The following is a 22,502-nucleotide window of genomic DNA, read 5'->3' on the forward strand; positions in this document are numbered from 1 at the left end:
TAAAACAATTAGCGTAAATAATGATGCTAGATACGGCTGTTTAATTTAATTTCCATGGCGTTATTATATAGGAAGTTATTAACACTCTCTTAGAGAGGAAAAACTACCACCATATATTTTAAAGAATCTACTGGTTACCTAAAGTATGAGTGTGTTCCTAATAATAGGGTTACCATCCTAAAGCTAATATTGGTTGCTATCACATTCTTACTTGCTGGGTTTGTTGGTGTGTATTGACAAAAAGTCATGATGTCTAATCAGAAACACCTTAGGTGTGAAAAAAGGTGCGGCCAATAAAGATTGTTTTACCCACCATCACGCCCCAAGTTGAACAAAAAACGCGGCCTGACTAACTAATGAATGAATATTGGCAGCAAAATTATTATCAATGCTATAAGTGTAGCTACGAGTTTGGCCGCCAATTCTTATTTCTTCCCTTTAAGTCGCACGCTCAATCCTTTTTTGGCTGCACCCTTTTTTTCACACCTGAGATGTTTTTTGATTAGATTTTAATTATCCTCACTCACACACACACACACACACACTATTTGACAAAAACACATTCCCTTGGTGCCGAGAAATAGCAGAATTATTAATAATTTCTTGTGTTTCTGATACAATGAAATAATTCCGAAGTTTTTCGAGGCCTTAAAGGAGAGAAAAAAGCTTTGCGATGGGGAGGGATTAAGCTACTGGGTACAACATTTTTTGACGTAATATATACCACAGTGCTAATTATAAACTCCAATATGTCAGAATATACTTACTAACATGTATAAAGGAATAGCATAAGAAGTTTAAAAAGCCTTGCTAACTGAAGACTCTCGGAATTCGTTCCAAAAGAATGAGAACCATTTTCATAAAATTCATAGTATTTTTAAGACACTATTCATCTCTTTTCTTTAGTTTATCGTGCTATAAGGTCGCTGGTTAAAATGAAATGACCCAACCTCTTCCTTGTCCTTCATTTATTAGACTATATGATGGCTTGTCAAAATGTATGTAGACCGACCTTTCCTTGTGTTTCATTTATTAGGTTAAAGGATGGTTGGTTACAATGCCACTCCCCGATCATACTTTGTCTTCTGTTTATTAAACTCCAGAAAAGCTAGATGGTCATAATATTATTTCACTAACCGTTCCTCGTCGTCCTACTGAACTGTTGAATAGGTGGTCACAACGTAATAACGCTAACCATTCATTGTTTTCCATTTATTGAACTGTTGGATAGGTGGTCACAACGTAATAACGCTAACCATTCATTGTTTACCGTTTATTGAACTGTTGGATAGGTGGTCACAACGTAATAACGCTAACCATTCATTGTTTTCCGTTTATTGAACTGTTGGATAGGTGGTCACAACGTAATAACGCTAACCATTCATTGTTTTCCGTTTATTGAACTGTTGGATAGGTGGTCACAACGTAATAACGCTAACCATTCATTGTTTTCCGTTTATTGAACTGTTGGATAGGTGGTCACAACGTAATAACGCTAACCATTCATTGTTTTCCGTTTATTGAATTGTTGGATAGGAGGTCGCAACAAAATAACGCCAAACATTCATTTTCTTCTGTTTATTGGGATGTTTGATAGTTGTCTTCTGTTTATTGGGATGTTGGATAGGAGGTCGCAACGTAATAACGCCAAACATTCATTGTCTTCTGTTTATTGGGATGTTTGGTAGTTGTCTTCTGTTTATTGGGATGTTTGGTTGTTGTCTTCTGTTTATTGGGATGTTTGGTAGCTGACAGAAAATGCTACGTGGTTTTATTCGTTCTTTACGCCTTATAAAGATTTGATATTCTTAGTTACTATGACATTAGCTTCAGAATCTCCTGAAATATTAGTTAGTTGGAGCTCAGATAAATAATTACTTTGTTACACACGTCCTCCTAGAAAGTACTCTACGGTACTTAAATATTCATTTAAGATACTTGCATTAATGTAGTTTGCTTTAGACGAAAGTAATTTTGATTGAAGGCAAAGTTTGAAGATTTGAATATTATTTTTTTACATCTACCTCGTATTACTCACGTTTCACCACAGTTAGACGAAACTTTGTCACACAGCGAAAAAGTTACCCCAGGCTAGTTGAATATCAAAATTATCTTTTCAAAAGCACAATACATAGGATAATCTGAATATATAACAGTAGACCTCTGTGTCTTTCTCTGCTGCGTATGAATTATTAAAAATCAATGTACTCTTGTTAATGTCCCTCTTGGTACTAAGGGGATTATAGTATAATGCAAAATGCATTTCATTCTTACATATCATTGTTTTATATAAACTTCCAAACCATTATCAAGTGTATTACACCTTATTCAAATATTTGTTTTAGTTTTTCACTTTTTATTTATTTTCTGTGTTTAATATGTATCCTATATAGCCTCTTAAAATTTGAGATGATACTTACTTATCGTATCATTTTTGTCTTAAGACTTTTGGGAATGATATATTCTCTCAAACAACTTTTCCAGTTTCCATATTCCCATATAGCCTACCTAATAAATCTAATATTTATACATCGAGTTCAAACATAAAAGCACCAAAGCATTCACAATTTATCAATTTAATGTTATAAAATTTCTATGAATATATAAGATGCCAAGTAGGAAACAAAATTATTTTCATACTAGCTGAATATACTGAACAAAGGAAAATATCAAAGACATATAGACATTCTCATTGTAATTGCAACACTAATGTAACAGCTTAAATTTGTTTGTTCAGTCTAGGCCTAAGGAGAGTTATTATCAAACTTTTTATTTTTTTAAGTTGCTCATTTCTGACTGTACTTATAATCTTAAAACGATTAAGAGTAAAAAAATCAATGTTGTCAGCTGTTGTAACATCGCGTGCAATGCCGAATGTGTTTTCAGATTTTGTTTTACTATACGTGTGGAAAGACACCTGACAATAAAACTATACATATTTCATGCTGTAGCATGCACATGCAAATTTCTGAGCAACCAGTAAGTGTTTAAGTTTCGGTAAACTATTTTTGCATTTAAAAACATGCTCGATTTTAGTAATTGGTTCGTTAATTGTACTTGTAGACACAAACGTCTAATTGATTTTATTGATTTGATTATATATATTTAATTCTATTAATATAAAATCCTGCTTAAAGCAAAATATCTAGACAAATCTAAAACCAAATTAAACTGGTAATGAGTACAGATATTCATATATACCTCGCTTATTTCCCTACCTATAAAGAAAATAATACCTTCCTTCATTAGCCAGGTACCCTCACCGTTATCAGTATTTACGGCCGTAAACCCAACAATGTCTCAAAAAGTTCGGCTAGCTTAAAAGATTTAGGAGGTTAGTCCTAAATTCATATACTACGTCAACGATATCCTTAGCAAAAACGTAGAAAGGTAAATTGAAATAAATAAAAATAAATGTATTGAACATTCCTAATAACACTGCCATATAAAGCAACTCAAAAGAAAGACCAGAGGAAAACTTACTAACGTATGGATCATACAAACAATAGTTTTGTAAATTTATATACAAAGCTAACAGTTCCAAGTAATTTTAATTTAATGAAGTGTATCATTGTTAATAATAATAGATATATTAGGCATTCCAACCGATACTGCTAATGAAAGAAAGATTACGGTAAACCTCACGTGCAGAACCTATCAACAATAGTTTCTTGGTATCACTGACTACTAGTTCGACTACTACAGCTTATATATCATTGTTATTTTTACAAATAGTTAGTTATGCTTATATTACCTCTATTTCTCTTGACCATTCAACATAATCCTTTTTTATACCCTAAGGTTAGCCAAGTCAATATCGATTTGTATACATTACATTCCCATTCGTCAGTGTAAGAAGTTTAGGTTAGACTGCTAACAATATACTTTACTAACTGCTTCTTTCAATTACAAATGAAGCTTTAAACAATAGTTAACAGCTATAGTTTATATAATTCTTTGAAATGTTTAATTGAAGCGGATATTAAACTGAGATACATTACCATAACATATAACACTAAGCAGCCACAGAGCTGGGCAAAAGGACAGTGGTGATAGTACAGCAAAAAAACAACAATCATGAAGTTACATAATAATACATAACACTAAAGGACAAAATAAATGAACAAGTGAATCGTTCAATAAATACCAATAATACCGACAATTTCATCAAATGAATAATCGAGTCTGTCAAGGTTTTATGTATGTAGGGGCGGATTCTTTACAGTAGGTGTCTGTGACTTGTTGGCGATAAATGTGAACAATAAACGGACAGCACACAATCCATTTTTTAAAAATAATATATTCAAAACAAGTCAAACGTATGTTCAATAATTCTTTACACCATAGGATATGAGAGGTACAAAACTCTAAATAATTATCTTTTTCTTCTGTTATCACAATAAAATTAGTGAAAAATTCAGTTACATTACCTCGTAGGTTACCAAAGTCATATTCAGAGCTTTAAATAATTATATTTTACGTCAAAAGTCCACACAGGCTGGTTCAGTTACCTTAGAACCCAACTGACAAGACAAATTATTTTTTTCTACTCTGTTTCTTAATGTACATTCTGCGATAAATTCATTTACGATACACCGTGGGTTACCATAATTGTCTCCTTTCCATCAAAGTCCACACAGCCGGGCTCAATTACTTTAGAATTACTTTACCCTCTGACAAATAAAACTATTTTCCTTATCTTTGTTAAACTGTGAAACTGACTTTAAATATTACTCATTATAGCTAAACTAACAATCACGTAGTCTAACTTCACTATCCCTAATTTAATGTTTTCTGACAGAACTTAACTTGCGCTCACTTGGTCGCCTATATATGTATATAACTTACCCAGATGAGGCCTAGAACTTTCTACAAACTACGAGACGCTACGATCAAGCAATACTCACATAAAGCAACGGGTAAAATACCGAAGATTCGAGTAACGTCACGTCAACAATATTACAAAAGCCTAATACAACAATTAACCTACATACACAACATACGACTCATTCAGAGCTACGTAACGAAACTTGTCATAATTATTGCTTTTACAATAATATAGTTTTAACACTCGTGTTATGTTTGTTTGTTTTTGAATTTCGCGCAAAGCTACACGAGGGCTATCTGCGCTAGCCGTCCCTAATTTAGCAGTGTAAGACTAGAGGGAGGGCAGCTAGTCATCACCACCCACCGCCAACTCTTGGGCTACTCTTTTACAAACGAATAGTGCGATTGACCGTCACATTATAACGCCCCCACGGCTGAAAGGGCGAGCATGTTTGGTGGGATGGGGATGCGAACCCGCGACCCGCAGATTGCGAGTCGAGTGCCTTAACCACCTGGCCATGCCGGGCCCTCGTGTTATGAAAACTAAACAATCATTAAATACTAAGCTACAAAATAAACTAAATAATAACTCTTACACTCAACAGTCTTGTATATCCAACGGAATCGTACAACAAATACCAACTATAACCACAATCTCATTGAAATACAAACAAGTTACATACAATAAAGGTGAAAATAATTTATTATAAATTGTAAAAAAATTACAGACGTGAAAGGTTATAAGGGATAGTTATATTCTATAAACTTTTCGAACTCATAATCTATAGGAAGAAAATTGTTGAAGTCTATTGTAGTTAGTAAGCTGTGAGTAATAAATATTGGAATAAAGTTTACCTTTAAAATTAAATGTGCCCGTTTTAACGAATAATTTGAACTTAAATAATATATTTTATTTCCAGCGAAAGATTTCCCTAGAGTAACTTTGGTGCATGAATTTGTTTGGCCGTGTCTGTGATAATTAGGTATAAAAATGTCATCAATGTATTTATAAGCTCGACTAATGAGCAAAGTTTTATTATAGTCTTCCTTATTAACTTTTCCTATGTATGAAAATAAATATGAGTCTGCAACATATGGCTGAAATTACCTCCCATTGGAATTCCTTGAACTGGTTGGAAGACATATTGTTCCAATTACATATGTTTTCAAGCAAAATATACATAGCTTACAAGAATTCATTTAATGTGAAACAGTGTTGATTTGTACGAGTACCATTACCATAGAAATTATTTCTTTTTAATAATGCACAACAGTAATTTGAAAGAATTATCCTAATTTTTTTTTAATTTTTGATGAAAGTCAGTTTATGATTTTATCAATAGGAAAAATAGTGTTCAGATTACCAAAAATTAAAAGTTTCTATCGTTTTAATATTTTATCAATAGGAAAGATAGTGTTCAGATTACCAAAAATTAAAAGTTTCTATCGTTTTAATATTTTATCAATAGGAATGATAGTGTTCAGATTACCCAAAATTAAAAGTTTCTATCGTTTTCTTCTTTTCATTTCTCTGTGAATTCGTAATTACTAGTAATTCTACACGAACATATAAAATTATAAAGTCGTATTTCTTTGTTTCATCAGAGTTTGAATAGCAGACATGATGTTATTAACTTTTATGAGGACATTTTGTTATTTAACAACTGAAATGTGTTTTCTTCCATTGTCCAGAATATAAATGTTTAATAAGATTTGTGCGAAAGTATTGATCAAATCAACTGAAACACTTCTGCTCTAGTAACAGTGAAGATGATACTATACATATGTATGGTAGGTTCGTTGACTCTGTATTCTGTAGATAATAAGGTACAAGAAGAGCAGAGTGGAGCAAATTATGCCATTTGGAATCGTCTGAGTAGTTATCGTAAAAGTGTTATGAATCTTAAGTAATATAAAAGAACGAAATATTAGTCCTTTGGACTACTTGAAAACGTTTGCTTGGGTTCGTAGAAAATATTCCGTTTATAAAATGAGTGCCTACATTTGTAATGCAAGTTCATGCCCAGAATAGATTTCACTGGAACAGTTTCACCTTACACAGACACTAACTATTTTTAATCAGAGTCTGTGTTAGACAGAAAGCAAGAAGGAGGACGTAATCCCCCCCCCCCCAGAGGCACAGTATGTCTGCGGACTTACAACGCTAGAAACCGGATTTCGATACCCGTGGTGGGTAGAGCATAGATAACCCTTTCTGTAGCTTTGTGCTTAATTCCAAACAAACAAACAAACACTGTTTCGATAAAACAAAGACATAATAATATTCGAACAAGGAAGTTTTAATTGAGAATTTGCAAATATCAGAAAGATATTTCAAGAGAAAAATCTTGACACAGACAGGTATGGCGCCAGCAGTCCTTAATAATAGCGAAACATGTAGACAAGTATGGCTCTAGCAATCCTTAATAAAAGCGAAATCTGTGGACAATGGCGCTAGCAATCCTTAATAAAAGCGAAATCTGTGGACAATGGCGCTAGCAATCCTTAATAATAGCGAAATCTGCAGACAAGTATGGTGCTAGCAATCCTTAATAATAGCGAAACCTGCAGACAAGTATAGCACTAGCAATCCTGAATAATAGCGAAACCTGCAGACAAGTATAGCACTAGCAATCCTTAATAATAGCGAAACCTGCAGACAAGTATAGCACTAACAATCCTTAATAATAGCGAAACCTGCAGACAAGTATAGCACTAGCAATCCTTAATAATAGCCAAACCTGCAGACAAGTATAGCACTAGCAATCCTTAATATTAGCAAAACCTGCAGACAAGTATAGCACTAGCAATCCTTAATAAAAGCGAAATCTGTGGACAATGGCGCTAGCAATCCTTAATAATAGCGAAACCTGCATAGATGAGTTTTTGAAAGAAGGGGCTTTTAATGAAAAAATAAAACAAAATCGAGTTGTTAGATTATCCTGGTGGAAAAGAGGAGCAACGAGCAGCAGTGTCTGTTATCTTGTATTGTTTTCGTATGAATATCATATACATATTATATTAATAACGTTGCATTTCTAAACTTAGTAAGTTCTGCTCACCGTACTTAAAATCAGTTTTCATGGAATTGATCTAACGAAACCTACATTTTGTATATTTAAAAGACCTTTACCTGGTTTTGGAAAAATTTAAAGTATCAGAAATTGTGTATAAATGAAAAATAATATTATGTAGGTTGAAGTATCTATCAAACTTCTATGCCTTTCATACGATATTCCTGATGGTTGTAAGGCTTGACGTTACATTGTACTGTGATAAGTAAAGAGTATTTTATATAGTGTACAATATGTATATGTCGTACTTTCGTTATAATAATTTGAATGGGCGTAAATGTATTATGTATGTATGTTTCTGAGATATTTAGTGTTTAATACTATGTAAAATGTAAAACTTCTGGAGTAGCGAAAAAACATAAAATACAATATATATGTATTATGTATCAGCATAAAAATAGTACACCGAATATGCATTGAAATGTTTTGAGTGTTTTTTTCAAGCATTCTAAAATGTGTCATATGGTTTCATAGCGTTAATTAATGATAAGAAACGTTTGTCTATAGAATAAATTAATAAACGCCGTGAAGGCAAATATCATGGAATTTAGAAATGCTGCAAGTCGAAAAATGATAGAATTTTATTAAGAATATCGATGACAACGTCTTATTTGGTGTCTCATGTGTTTGTACACATATTAAGAAAAGGAAAAACAACTAACTATACTATGTAAACTAAATATATAGAAAACAACAGGGAACAAAAGGGAAGTAAATGTAGGAATGGCTAATATCAGTCATTCAAAAAGAATGTAAACAAGATGGTAGGGATGGCATTTGCATCATCCCTACATAATAGCACTGGCACACAGTGAAGTAGAATGTTAACAGACAAAAATAGGATAAATTAAACTCAGTTGTGATTAAACAGTTATATACATATACTGCTCTATGTTAATTCTTGCCTGTGCTGATATGTAGGGATGATGCAAATGCCATCCCTACTATCTTGTTTGCATTGTCTTTGAAAGATTGATATTAACCATCTTACATTTACTTCCCTTTTTGAAAAGTTTTTCTTTACTTATTTGCTTGTTTTTTTTAATGCAGTGTTTAAATAGACATAGGAAGGTTTTATTTATAACCAAGTTCTAAATACATCGAGGTTCCAACTGTAATATTTATTGTTTATCTATTACACAGGCCTGCGATGGTTTTATTGTCTTGAAATTTTTACATCTTCTACAGTAATTCCTATACGCTGAATCCGAAAATGATATTCATTTTTCTCCATCAAATACATATTTTTCACAAAATGTCATAACGTAATAATAAAAAATGTGCACGGTGGTAAACGAAATAATAATTTGATCTAAGTAAGAGTTTCTTTTTCTTCCAGATGTGTAAAAATCCTTACGTGATAAAAAAAAAGAATGCTATTTTCGAAATCTGCGTAGCTGAATTATGGAAAACCCGTAATTAAAACTAAAACAACTTTTTTGAAGTTTAAATTCTTACGCTTGTGTTATTGGCTGATAATTCCTGTTACACTCTTCATTTCAACTTTTTAAAGGAACAGTAGTTGTCTGTAAGAAAACGAACTTCAAGGGGGTAACAATAACATCGTTTACACTAGAACTATGATTTTTTTAAATTACTACTGGTTATTAATAATACTTATAAAAGCGGATACTCCGTTTGGAACTACGTCACCTCAGTGAAATTGGTTGACACCATTGTTTTGTTTTTTGAGTTATCATGTAATAAAAAAGAAGCAGAAGAAAGAAGAACAAGAAATTCAAACTTTTTACTATGATATTTACAAACATTCTCAGAACTTGTGACTCAGTCATTACATAGATATTGTTATAAATGGAAACACTGTAAAGTATTGTAAAGTTCTGATGACCTATTGAGGAGATATTTAAAATACCATTCGATGAAAAATCCTAGCCATCCCTATGTAGGCAGTGCTACCGACTGCCTGGTAAAGTTTTAAAAGTTTCGGTTTTCGTTTCCACTTCTCCAAGAATAGTTTTGACTGCACATATATTTTCAATATTGAAAGCTTTAAGTTAGGTCTCAGGTTTCCCTTCTTCAAGAATATTTTTGGCTAGTATCATATTGGTAGGTCTCATTTTACATTTCTCAAAGATTATTTCAGATTGGTTTAATATTTGTTTTGTTATGTGATAAGCATTTGTATGCTTCATCTTACACGTTGCTAATTCACAGAGTGAAGAGTTGAAAATATAAAAATAAGCTAAACTTGTTCAAACATATTCCCAATTTGAAGGTTGAACTGACGCAGGCAGTATTTTTGCTCTTTTGTTGCTCGAGCGCGTGGTCTTATATTTACACACATGTCCAAGCAATTTGTAGCTAAAAATATCGGAATTGTTATTGCTTAAAATGTTCTTAATTTTATAACATCCTGTTTTTAAAGCTTTAATAACTAACTTTATAACATGGAAATATAATTAGTTAAATGTGCGAAACAACTCCAGACCTTTATCATAAGAATAGTCTTAAGTTATGAGCAAAAACTAAAAAGAAAAGCAATTTTTATACTGTTGGATAAGAATTATGTTAGAATGTATGTTAAATGTACACACAATAATTCAGAATTATTTCATACAAAATAACTAACTGTTAACTGGTCAGCATTCGTATAGTATTTCAAGTATTACAATAATTTTATTTTAAGTAATTTTGACTCGGGGCGTGTATAGTTAAGAGTAATGTGTCATGCAAAATGGAATTAAGGAAAACATTATTTACATAGTTGTAAGTTGAAACTTCACGAATAACAAACAAACAGATACCTCAAGTGCAACAAACATCTGTTAAAATAAAAAAGTGGCAAATGGAAATATAAAGACTGAAAGGTGCCAAAGATGTAGTTCAAAGTTTCCTTTATAAATGAGCAAAATTTTAATCCCCCAGGAAATATAAGTTATTAGTAACGAGTGATAGTTGGAGTAACCAGCTAAGCACCACTTTAAGTATCCTGGCTTGAGATATAACTTCAAAAAATGAATGTTATCCTGTATACTCTTTCACTATTTATTTTTATATCCTCTTATTGGTCCATGCATAAAACTAAGGTCTAATATCCCTTCTTATGGCTATTCATAAACAAACAATAATAACAAAACTGGGAGATTAGCAACTGAAATTATATGGCAAGTAACCGTGTAACAAATGTATTGGTATTCTATGTGAGGGGAATAGCATCTGCAATTATATGGCAAGTAACTGTGTAACAAATGTATTGGTATTCTATGCGAGGGGACTAGCATCTGCAATTATATGGCAGGTAACTGTGTAACAAATGTATTGGTATTCTATGTGAGGGGACTAGCATCTGTAATTATATGGCAAGTAACTGTGTAACAAATGTATTGATATTCTATGTGAGGGGACTAGCATCTGCAATTATATGGCAAGTAACTGTGTAACAAATGTATTGGTGTTCTATGTGAGGGGACTAGCATCTGCAATTATATGGCAAGTTACTGTGTAACAAATGTATTGGTATTCTATGTGAGGGGACTAGCATCTGCAATTATATGGCAAGTAACTGTGTAACAAATGTATTGGTATTCTATGTGAGGGGACTAGCATCTGCAATTATATGGCAAGTAACTGTGTAACAAATGCAGTGGCTTTCTTTATGGTGGTTAAAGAAAAAGATGTGGGTTCGTTGGAAAGGCATGTGATGCGCATGTTTGGTAAATTGCTAGTTCAGAGACTCCTAGACTTCAGGTAAAGCCATCCTAAATTTTGAACTACAGGCCAGAGGGAAGGCACCTGAAACTACAAGAGTATTTTACAGTTCTTTGAATTGAATAATGAAATAGACTACTATTTATTAATGAGCCCACGACTGAAAGGGCAGACTGTGCTCAATGATATTAGGTATCGAGCCTTAACCTTTTGAACCTTAGCACTACACGCAAGGTTAAGGCCACGCCCACCATCATTGCAGATAAATTTTAATTATATTATTAGGGACTCACGCGCACTACATATAATGCTTAGTACCTAGAAAACAACTTTATATTGTGTGTTTTGTTTAATTATTTTGTATTATATATTCATATACGTGTAGGCTAACAAATACAATGAAAGATTTTTATAAAAAGATTTCAGGAGCAAAAAACCAACTTGTATAGTTTCCTTTAGATTCTTCCCGCTCTGTGTCGGATTTTGAATTTGACGTTTCGGAGTTTGTCCTGTGCTCTTTGTTAGTGAGGGTACTATATATATATAACACGGTCCTGAAATACAGATGATAAAAGTGAGAACATCAGATTTTCTTCATTTAATTATTGTGAATTCAATGTTTACTTACTGTAAGTATAAGATTTACAACTTTTAATTTAAATTCATCTTATCTGGCTTATTCCTTTAGTTCCATTTATTTATGATAACAAATTAATTTAATCTTTAACGTATTGGCTTGTATGAATTTAAAGTAAATTGAGTGAAAGGATTGTTGTGGTGGAGAGAACATTAGTCTTGAGACACAAACCTAAATGAGTGAATAAACAATCCCTAATAACAGAAAACAAAAAAAAAACTTGACTTAATGAACAAACGAATATTATTCACATTATCACGTCCAGACACATACACATGATCATACAGAATTTTCTACAAAGTTTTGATAAAGAAATAACATTGAATAAAGATAAGCGCTATGTCTATTCGTAATGTAAATTGATGTTGAAATTCGTAAAATATTATTGTTTGTTTGTTTTGAATTTCGCGCAAAGCTACACGAGGGCTATCTGTCCTAGCCGTCCTTAATTTAGCAGTGTAAGACTAGAGGGAAGGCAGCTAGTCATCACCACCCACCGCCAACTCTTGGGCTATGCTTTTACCAACGAATAGTGGGATTGACCGTGAAATTATAACGCCCCCATGGCTGATAGGGCGAGCATGTTTGGCGTGACGGGGATTCAAACCCGCGACCCGCAGATTGCGAGTCGAGCGCCCTAACCACCTGGCCATGCCAGGCCCTTAAAATATTAAGCCCTTCCTGCTGTAACATCCTTTCAAGTAATGTAAGATACAGAGCACTTTAAAACATCTGTGTTTTCCCAGTATGATGGTAGGTATTCTTAAGGTATCTTACAGGAAAGAGATATGTTAATTTCGTATGTAGGGTTAGGATTACAATCCATTCTTTACATTCTCCTAAACTGGAGATTTATAGAATAATGCTTGATGTGCCCAAAGGCTCCAATAGCTAATTAAAAAATGGAATTACGAATATTTTCTATCATTTTTGTAGATAGAACTTTTAAAACATTTTATACTTTTAAGAAAAATATTGGTCTTAAAATATCATCTCAACACATTTATCCAATAACGATTTCTTTTTTCTCTTAAATTCTTTCAAATTCTTGATGATATTTACGTCTTACGATTCATGATATATGAATTGGTGTTTTGATAAGATCTTATAAAAAAACAGGAACGTTTTGCTTACACAACGTAATCCCTTGAATATGCTGTATTTTACTCACGTATATGTATTCTGAATGTTGAAGATTATAATACATATTTTAATCCACCAATATTTATACTAAAGACAGTTCTTTGTTCTGATATCGTTAACGTTGAATAAAATTTTATTGAAAAATCAAGAAACTACAACAATGCAAATTAATATTTCTATCTAATTAAACTTGACAACAAAACAATTGCTACTGGAGAAAACTCAAGTGATTCTGTTTTTCCTTCGTAAAACTGTAATATATGTTTCACAAATGTAACAAAAACTGTTTGGGTGATTTTTGCTCATTCTGACTTTACTTGAACTGGAGACACCCAGTATTTCAAACTATTTTCTAAAAAATATAAAATAATTTACAGAGATAGAGTTGAAAAGAAATTACGTTTTGCAGAATTTGATTATTTCGCGGGTTTGATGTGAGGAAGAAAATCAGACTTTGTTTTGACTGTGTGTGGAGCGAGGCGAAGTGACCAATTGAGTGGGTGAGAGACAACTGAGAGAGAGGCGTCTGACTTCGCCCATTTTATGCTCAGTCAAGGATCTTCCCGAATGTTCTAGAAAACAAAGCACGTGATGTTTTCTTGATTTCAGGATGGAGAAGGTGAGCATGGGAGTGAAACAAAAATGGTGTATTCGCTACAATCATATCGGAGACAAATACTACATATGAACAATATATTTGAAAGTTCACACCAATAAAATATTATCAAAAATGTGTGCCTTTTCCCCATTAAACTCTCCAAGTAAACTTAATATCACGGCATAAATCTATTGTACTGAGTTGATTACATGGTATTTCACATAGTGCTGATAAAATATTGAGATATTACAATAAATGAAAATCTAGAGGTGATGGACAAATTCGGACTATAAATATTTGAAATTAGCGACATCAAATTACCCATCACACACACAAGGTAAAGGTAGCTTACTACCTCCATTTTGGGTGTAAAATTGGTGACCAAGAAAAACATTGGGTTCCACGTGTGTGTTGTACAGTTTGCACATGTGACTTAACAGAGTGGCTAAATAAGAGGAGAGCAAGTATGCCATTTGCAGTTCCAATGATATGATGTTAGCCCAAAGATAATCCAACTGACTGTTATTTTTGCATAACTAATGTTTCTGGATATTCAGGCAAAACCAAACAATAAATTAAATATCCAGATATTGCATCTGCAATGAAATCATTACCTCATGGTGATGGTCTTCCAGTGCCACAACAAACAACTAATTGGGAAACAGAAGAGTTATCCTGCAAAGAAGACAATGAATAATCTTCATCTAGTAATTATATTCTTGTGGAACCTCAACATTAACTGCTTCATCTGATCACATAAGAATAGCTAAATGATCTGATTCGGAATTAGTCTCTGTCAAAGCAGCATGGGGAACTTCATGGCTCTCGCTTATAGCAATAAAATTTATTAGCTCCAGGAAGAAGAGTTTGAATTTATCGAAGTCGCCATCAACGTCTTGCCACATCTAAAGTTAGTCTGAAAGCTGTACTTTTGTCCAATGGGAACACTAAGCTATCGATTCCTGTTGCTAATGCTGTGAATATGAAAGAAACTAATAAAAAAAATGCAGATTATCCAAGAGGCCATCAAATATGATCACCATAGGTGGAACATATGTGTTGATCTAAAAGTTATTGCATTCCTGCTAGGCTTGCGGAGAGGGTATGCGAAAAATTGGTGCTTTTTCATATTTTTGGGACAGCCGAGATGATAACAATCATTTCAAAAAGAAGGAATGGCCAGTGAGAGAGAAATACATACCAGGGAGACAGAATATTGAGTATCACCCTTTAGTGAATCCCTAAAATTTGTTTCTACCCCCAATTCTTATTAAACTGGGACTCTTGAAGAATTTTGTAAACGGAATGAACAAAGATAGTAATGGTTTCAAATATCTTTCTGACAAGTTTCTGAAATTCAGTGCAGCAAAAATGAAACAGTACTCAATCAGAAAGAACTTACTGCCTGGAAATTATTCGAACTGGTTGTCAGAAAGTTCTTAAGAAACCACAGAGATGAAAACTATGATGTGATGATTGACGATATGCTCAAGAACTACAGGAAAATCGGGTCTAGGATGTCACTAAAGATGCTCTTCTTACACTCCCATTTAGATTCATTTCCAAATGATCTAGGTGCAGTGAACAATGAGTATGGGCAGGGAATCCCCAAGATATTTAAACAATGGAACAATGATATCAAGGACGATAGAACCATGCGATGATGGGAACTGATAGTTGGTTCTTACAACATGGAACTTAGAACGTTCACAAAAGGCGCAACAAGTCAATCAGATATTTCGTAACAAAAAACAAAAAATAATATCATGATGAAAGTTTTGAACATAGCCTGAATGTATTATTTTTAGTATAAAATAACTTATTATACGCATTACTTTCTTAAACGCAATTGTCAATGAGTAAATAAAGTTTTAAAGAAAATTTGTTATATTCACGATATATAGGAATATTTTGAGTAAATCTATCATAACTTGAAAACTAGGGGTGATCAATAATTTTCAACATGATTTTTAGAATCAGAATCATTCAGTTACTCAGGAACACCTACATTTTTTGTTGTTGTTTCCCGGTGTAATCTACTCGTGATAATCAAAGGCGCATATGATCAACTGAAAGATATTAATATCAGAAAATTTTCCTAAGAATACGAGTGATTTCGGACAATGGATTCTTCTTCATGAGAGGTAAGTTGGGCTTCTTTTTTATCCTATTTTACAATCTTATGTTAAATTCATTTCGTCAAAATTACAATAAAGGAAATATTTTTCCGTTTCACCTTTTACGATGATGTCTATTCCTAGAAATGTTACAAAAAATATTCTTTTAAAGACATGCACATTTGTTACCGGATTCAACTTAGCCAAATAATAATATATGTATCTATAAGATTTCATATAAAAAGCAGCATCAACATAGGAAGCTTAGTTTCTTTAGTTTGTTATGAACTTCGCGGAAAACTACACGAGGGCTATCTGCTCTAGCCGTCTCTAATTTAGCAGCGTAAGACTAGGGGGAAGTCAGCTAGCTAGTCATCACCACCCACTGCCAACTCTTAGGCTACTCTTTTACCAACGAATAGTGGGATTGGCCGTAACGTTATAACGCCCCCATTGCTGAAAGGGCGAGCATGTTTGGTGTGGCGGGGATTCGAACCCACTACTCGCAGATTGCGAGTCGAGCTCCCTAACCGCCTGGCCATGCCGGGCCTCAAGAAGTCTTGATAGAAATGAATAAAAATCCTACAACCAGAGCGCTTTCGAAAGGTTGACCTTTTTACTTGTTCAAAATCCTGGTGAAACAAATGACAATAAGAATAAGAACAACAATAATAATAAATAAGAATTATTGGATAATGTGGTTATTCTGTTTTTAACAGTAGTCATAATGGATTTGTTTCGTCAAATATGTTAGTTGCGCTAGTTGTATCAGTTTATGTAGAGTTAAATTATAATGTATTAACGCAAGGCATAATCTTATTTCGGGTAGGAAATCCAAGAAAGATTGATAATGATTTTAGTTGACCTGTAATGGACCAGAGAAGAATGGAGTAATTGTAAAGTTTCTTGTAGATTTAGGGTAATTGCTAACACACACAAACACTGAGTACAAAATGTTATTAAGAAACATTTTATTATCGAAAATAACTTAACAACATAAATAATACTAAATACTGTTGTAAAAGGTGACTTCACATATTTCAGATTCTAGTAATTAAAGTTTTGAGTCTGATGATATTTTAACACAAATAATGAGCACTATAACACATAAAATAATTGGTTAACCCTATTCCTCTACTTCTAATATAAACTCAAACTACCCGGCTATTACATTTGTTCGATTTACGAAGATTGAACTCCGTAAAGAAACTAAACTGATTTATCTTTTTTTTTCATTCACTTAAAACTAGTCTAATTTGTCATAATTACGTTTTTACAACTTACGTAGTGTAATATATAGTTAAACTTGATAACATATTTATAGGCATAGGTTGGACCTTACAAAGTATGAGGTTGGTCATTTTACTCACACAGTTATAGATATAATCCTGTATCTTACACACACGTATTTTTACATTGATTAAATATCACGATATATTTTTGTATGGATTTTATTTTATTATACAGTTGATCTATTATAAAAGTATTAGCAACCATCAGCCTAGAATCGGTTGGCTCGATTACCGTAATTTTTGTATGGTAACTGGAATCTCTGGTGTTCATAGTCTATTTTCTTTTAGTAAGGGGGGGGGAACACCCTGAAGATTTCCACTTTTTGATAAACTTTTGGCTTTGAATTTAAAGACAGTGCTTACTCAGATAAATGAGTCAATTATTATTTTCCAAAAAGCAGGATATGCAATTAGCATCTAATGATGTCATTAGAGATTTAATAACAAAAGAAAGAAGAAAGGGGACATTACCTATCTTTTTCTTTATACAGTTTTTGCTTCCTTAACGGGTACCCTCAGCTAGTTTATACTAAAAATCAAATTGTTTACAGTAAAAAGAGGTTATAAAATCACACACTTCCCAACCTTGGGCGCTGTTTATTAATCCAATGCCCTGAATTTATTCTATTTTCCCATGTTAGACAAACAAGATAGCAGTGGTGACATTTGGATCATCCCGACATAACAGTAACGGCACAGAGTGTAGTAGAATGTTAAGAGACAAAAATAGAATACATTAAACTAAAGTGTGGTTGAATAGTGATATATATATTGCTATCATATAATATATGATAGTTGCTATATGATAATTCTTGCCTGTTCTATTATATGGCGATGATGTAAATGCCATCCCTACTATCTTGTTTACATTCTTTTTTGAAGGATTGATATTGGCCATCTCTACATTTACTTCCTTTTTTGAAAAGTGTTTCTTTACTTGTTTTCTGTTATTGCAGTGTTTCAGTAGACCTAGGAAGATTGTATTTATAATCAAGTTCTAAATACAATGAGGTTCGAACTGTGATATTTATTGTTTATCTATTATTGGCTGGTAATTCCTTTTACACCCTGTACTTAAGCTTTTTGAAGAAACATCAAATTTCTGTAAAAAAGCAAACATCAAAGAGTAATGATAATATCGTTAACACCATTGTTTTGGTTTTTGAGTTATTATATAATAAAAAAGAAGGAGAAGAACAAAAATCAAACTTTTTGCTATGATATTTACAGACATTCCCAGAACTTGTGACTCAGTAATTACATAGATATTGTTATAAAAGAAAACACTCTATAGTATAGTAAAGTTCTGATGACGTATTGAGAAGATATTTAAAAACCATCTGAGTCATTCCTACATACGCAGTGTTATATATATATGTATATATATATGTTTGTTTGAAGACTGTATAACCCCTGTGTTACTTAGTTAAAATATATCTATGGTTTTATACTGTTTATCCCGGAAGAGGATAGTTCCACCTTTCGAAAGCGGTCGAGTTACAGGGTTATTAACGTTTCCTTTTATACTGTGTAACATATGTTTTATTTACTTAAGGTATATTCCTGTTTGAAGATTCTATAACGTTTCTAAGCTATGTTTTCTTTGAAGACTGTATAACGTTTGTATTATGCTCTATGTATTTGGTTGTATACTCTATGGGTATGCGTTAACTTATAACAAACTTCTGATCAAATCGAGCTACATTTATAGACTAGAAGTAAAAAATAACCCAATAATTAATACAGTTAATTTCATATACCCTTCTCTAACTAGATGTGTGTAACATTTCAGTAAAATGTATTATTGAATCAAAGTTATTTTTTGTGTATTATATAAGGAGTTTTTTTATTCAGCTGAGGTATATTTCTGTTAATACATTGTATAACATGTGCATTATTTTTAGTGTGGACAGAAGCGAGTTTGCTTTTATTTTCCACACTATTCCTTTCTACTGTTTATCAATGAGCACGTTCTCTCTCCAAAACTCTTCAATAACCATCTAGGTCTTGATGTGCTTTGTACTTATGGGCTTCTCTGATATCCAGGAATAGGTCGTCTTAGGTCTTATTGTTGTATTCCTGGTTCCATTGTGTTCTTCACTCTTTTGTTCCATTATCTCCTCGAGGGATCCATTAGTAGCTCAACAGTATGACACTTTTCGTAGCTTTTCTTCCTCGTGCCAGCCTCATCACTAATGATTGGCTGAACACTCGAGGATTCTTTTTCCGTAAATATGCTTTTCATCTTCTCCACTTCTGTTATAAGAAAAATCGTGTTTATTTTGAACTTCATGATTTTTTTCGATTTTTACTTCTGGTAACGCAATGGCTGGTTTAAAGGGTTCATCTGCAGGGAGTAAGATCTCTATGTGTTTAGTTTAACTGCTGACAAGTATTATTAACACTTATGTCCAAAGACTAAAACATCATTGTAGGTATGGTAAAATGTTGATGTTCGGTTATCTGTCGTTTTATAAGAATAAATCAAATATTGGAATAAATACTTCTTGAAACTAACGTCATTATTTTATCTCTACATGCCTTCCAGTGGCGCAGCGTTTAGTCTGTAGACTTACGACGCTAAAATTCAGGTTTGATGGTCGGAACACAGATAGCTCAATGTGTATCTATGACAACCAAAATTATTTCTACAGATAACATTAATTTCCTGGTGACATTATTTTCACACCTTTTGATCTTTTCGCAGCTAGATTGTGTTTAAGAGATTAATTCCTACAATTATTTTTCTAGTTAGGAAAAATAAAAATATTTGTAATTTGAAAAATGGTCTTTATAAAAGTTCAAATACCTCTTTCTGATTATTTTAAGAAGACGCAAACGTAAAAGCACGAGCATACTAAAAATGGTTTTAAAACAGTAGAGTGGGCGTGTCCTATTAATCAGTATGTCGAACTGTAAATCTGAGGTTCCATGATTCGCGTCCTTTTGTGGAAAAAAAATAAAAATAACGCGTTTCGCACTCTTTTGGCGAGGTTGCACTATTAGACTGACCGCCTAATCCCACTATTTGGTTACAGTAGTTAATGAGCTGGCGATGGGATATATAGCTGCCTTCTCTGTAGTCTATCAGTATCCACAGCGGTATGTCTGCGGACTTACAACGCCAGAATCCGGGTTTCGATACCCGTGGTGGGAAGAGCACAGATAGCCCTTAATTACAAACAAACAAACTATTAGTATCAGTTCAAAATTAGGGGCGGATAGCGCAAATAGCCCTTGTATAGCTTTGTGTGAATTTCATAAAACAAAAGAATTTATAAGTATCAGATAGTGATGTTTAGAACAGGTTCTTTCCATAAAAAGAAGTTCAGAGTGGATTATTTCATTAATGATTAATTTAATAGAATAATCGACAAAGAAGCTGTGTCTTTGAACTTTTATTTAAAATATATAGTGGATTTCCTCACCTTACAACAAAGTTTATTCCATATTTAAATTATCAAACCTCATCACTAACTACCCTAGCTTTAAATACCGATAATTTAGTTAACTCATTACTACTGATTGGCTAGCAATTAACAATGGCTGAGTATATTACCTTGAAGAGTTAATTTAGTTTTAGCTTATGATATTTTTTTATCCTTCGCAGAGTTAGCTTTTGCTCCGTCGAACATTTTCTTATATAAATAAAATAAGTAAATACACAATAAAATTTAAAGTAATTTACAATAAAATTTAAAGTCACACTAATGGAACAATAACAAATTGAAATGGAAACTAGAGGACACGTTAGATTGAAGAAGACATGTTGAAACTAGTTTCCATTTCAATTTGTTATCCGTTAGCTTGGATCTAAACTTTATTTTGTGACATGTTTTGAACTCGGGATTAAATGACAAAACAGAGAAAAAAAAGTTTTATTAAAGAGAAAGATTTTGGTGCTGTTCACTATTTTCGTTTTTCTTATAAAGAAGTTTATAATATTTGCAATTATAAAAAAGACTTATAAGTCAGGTTTAATTTCAAAAGCTGTGCAATCTTTGAGATGATCTCATATTACAACAATATACATATATTTCATGTTTCAGAAAAATTATGAACTTAATTTTTTCTTTGTAGTTTAGGATTTCGATTGGAAGATTGAGCTTTTGATCTCGCATTATACGGTAAACCTAATTTATGACAACGAAAATAGAAAGCATACATCTAATTTTGGACGCTGCAGGGAAGCCGAAAAAGTCCGTCAGGGCAGAAGTCCCGCTGAGAGTTGTGCTAGTAGCTCAGTTGCCTTTTTCCTCATCAATTTTCTTCGGCTTCTCTTCGTTCCCAATTCTGTTCAGTGATGGAAGATTGTTAATATAATTCATTTCTAGCAGGCTCTGCTCTGAATAGAAGCTAGCTATTCATCGGACTGCTTGTATTAGAGACAGAGAGCCGTTTGTAAGAGAGCAACGGAAGTTTTCCCTGAGAGCGATGAGAACTTACTTAAAAGCATAGATGTGGAGACTCTTCAGATGGCCACTAGCCTTTGTTTCGATTTGTAGTGAAAAACAATATTCACTGGAAGAAGGTACCACGCTTGCTCTGCGTCAATCGTTCCCTTGTGTCTTGTGGCCGTGAAGAACGAACAGTAGTAAAGTGGGCTTTCTTGAGGGTACCTAGCGTATCTAACAAATCACACGGATACATTACTGAATAGAAGAAAATTGGTTCTTTTGTTAGTGCTCCGTTAAATATACTGTAATGTAGCTTGGGGATGATTTTGGTTAGGGATTTACAGAAATGAATGTTGTTTTTTTGTAGTCTTACAGAATGGATTTTCGAATAAAAATTGAAATGCACATTATGTAAAATACAAACATTTCCCCGCATGCAAAGGAGAACAATTCATGTAAAAGTGTGATTTTACAAAAGTACTTTAACAGATACACAAGAAAATGCTATCTAACGATTTCGTACACAGGTAGAGAAAGTATCAGTATCTCTTTCTATTTTCTTTCGTTTATCGCAAACCTACATAATGAGCTATCTGCCCTCTGCAGAGAATCGAACCCTAGGTTCTAAAGTTATAAGTCTGTCAACTTACTGCTGACCTCTGGGGAACCAGTGTGTCTTCTAAAAGTTTAAATGTTTCTTTAAAAGAACAGAGAATCATTCATTACAGTAGGGTAAGAATATTGCCTC

Source organism: Limulus polyphemus, unplaced genomic scaffold (assembly GCF_000517525.1).
Source record: "Limulus polyphemus unplaced genomic scaffold, Limulus_polyphemus-2.1.2 Scaffold773, whole genome shotgun sequence".
Lineage (NCBI taxonomy): Eukaryota > Metazoa > Arthropoda > Merostomata > Xiphosura > Limulidae > Limulus > Limulus polyphemus.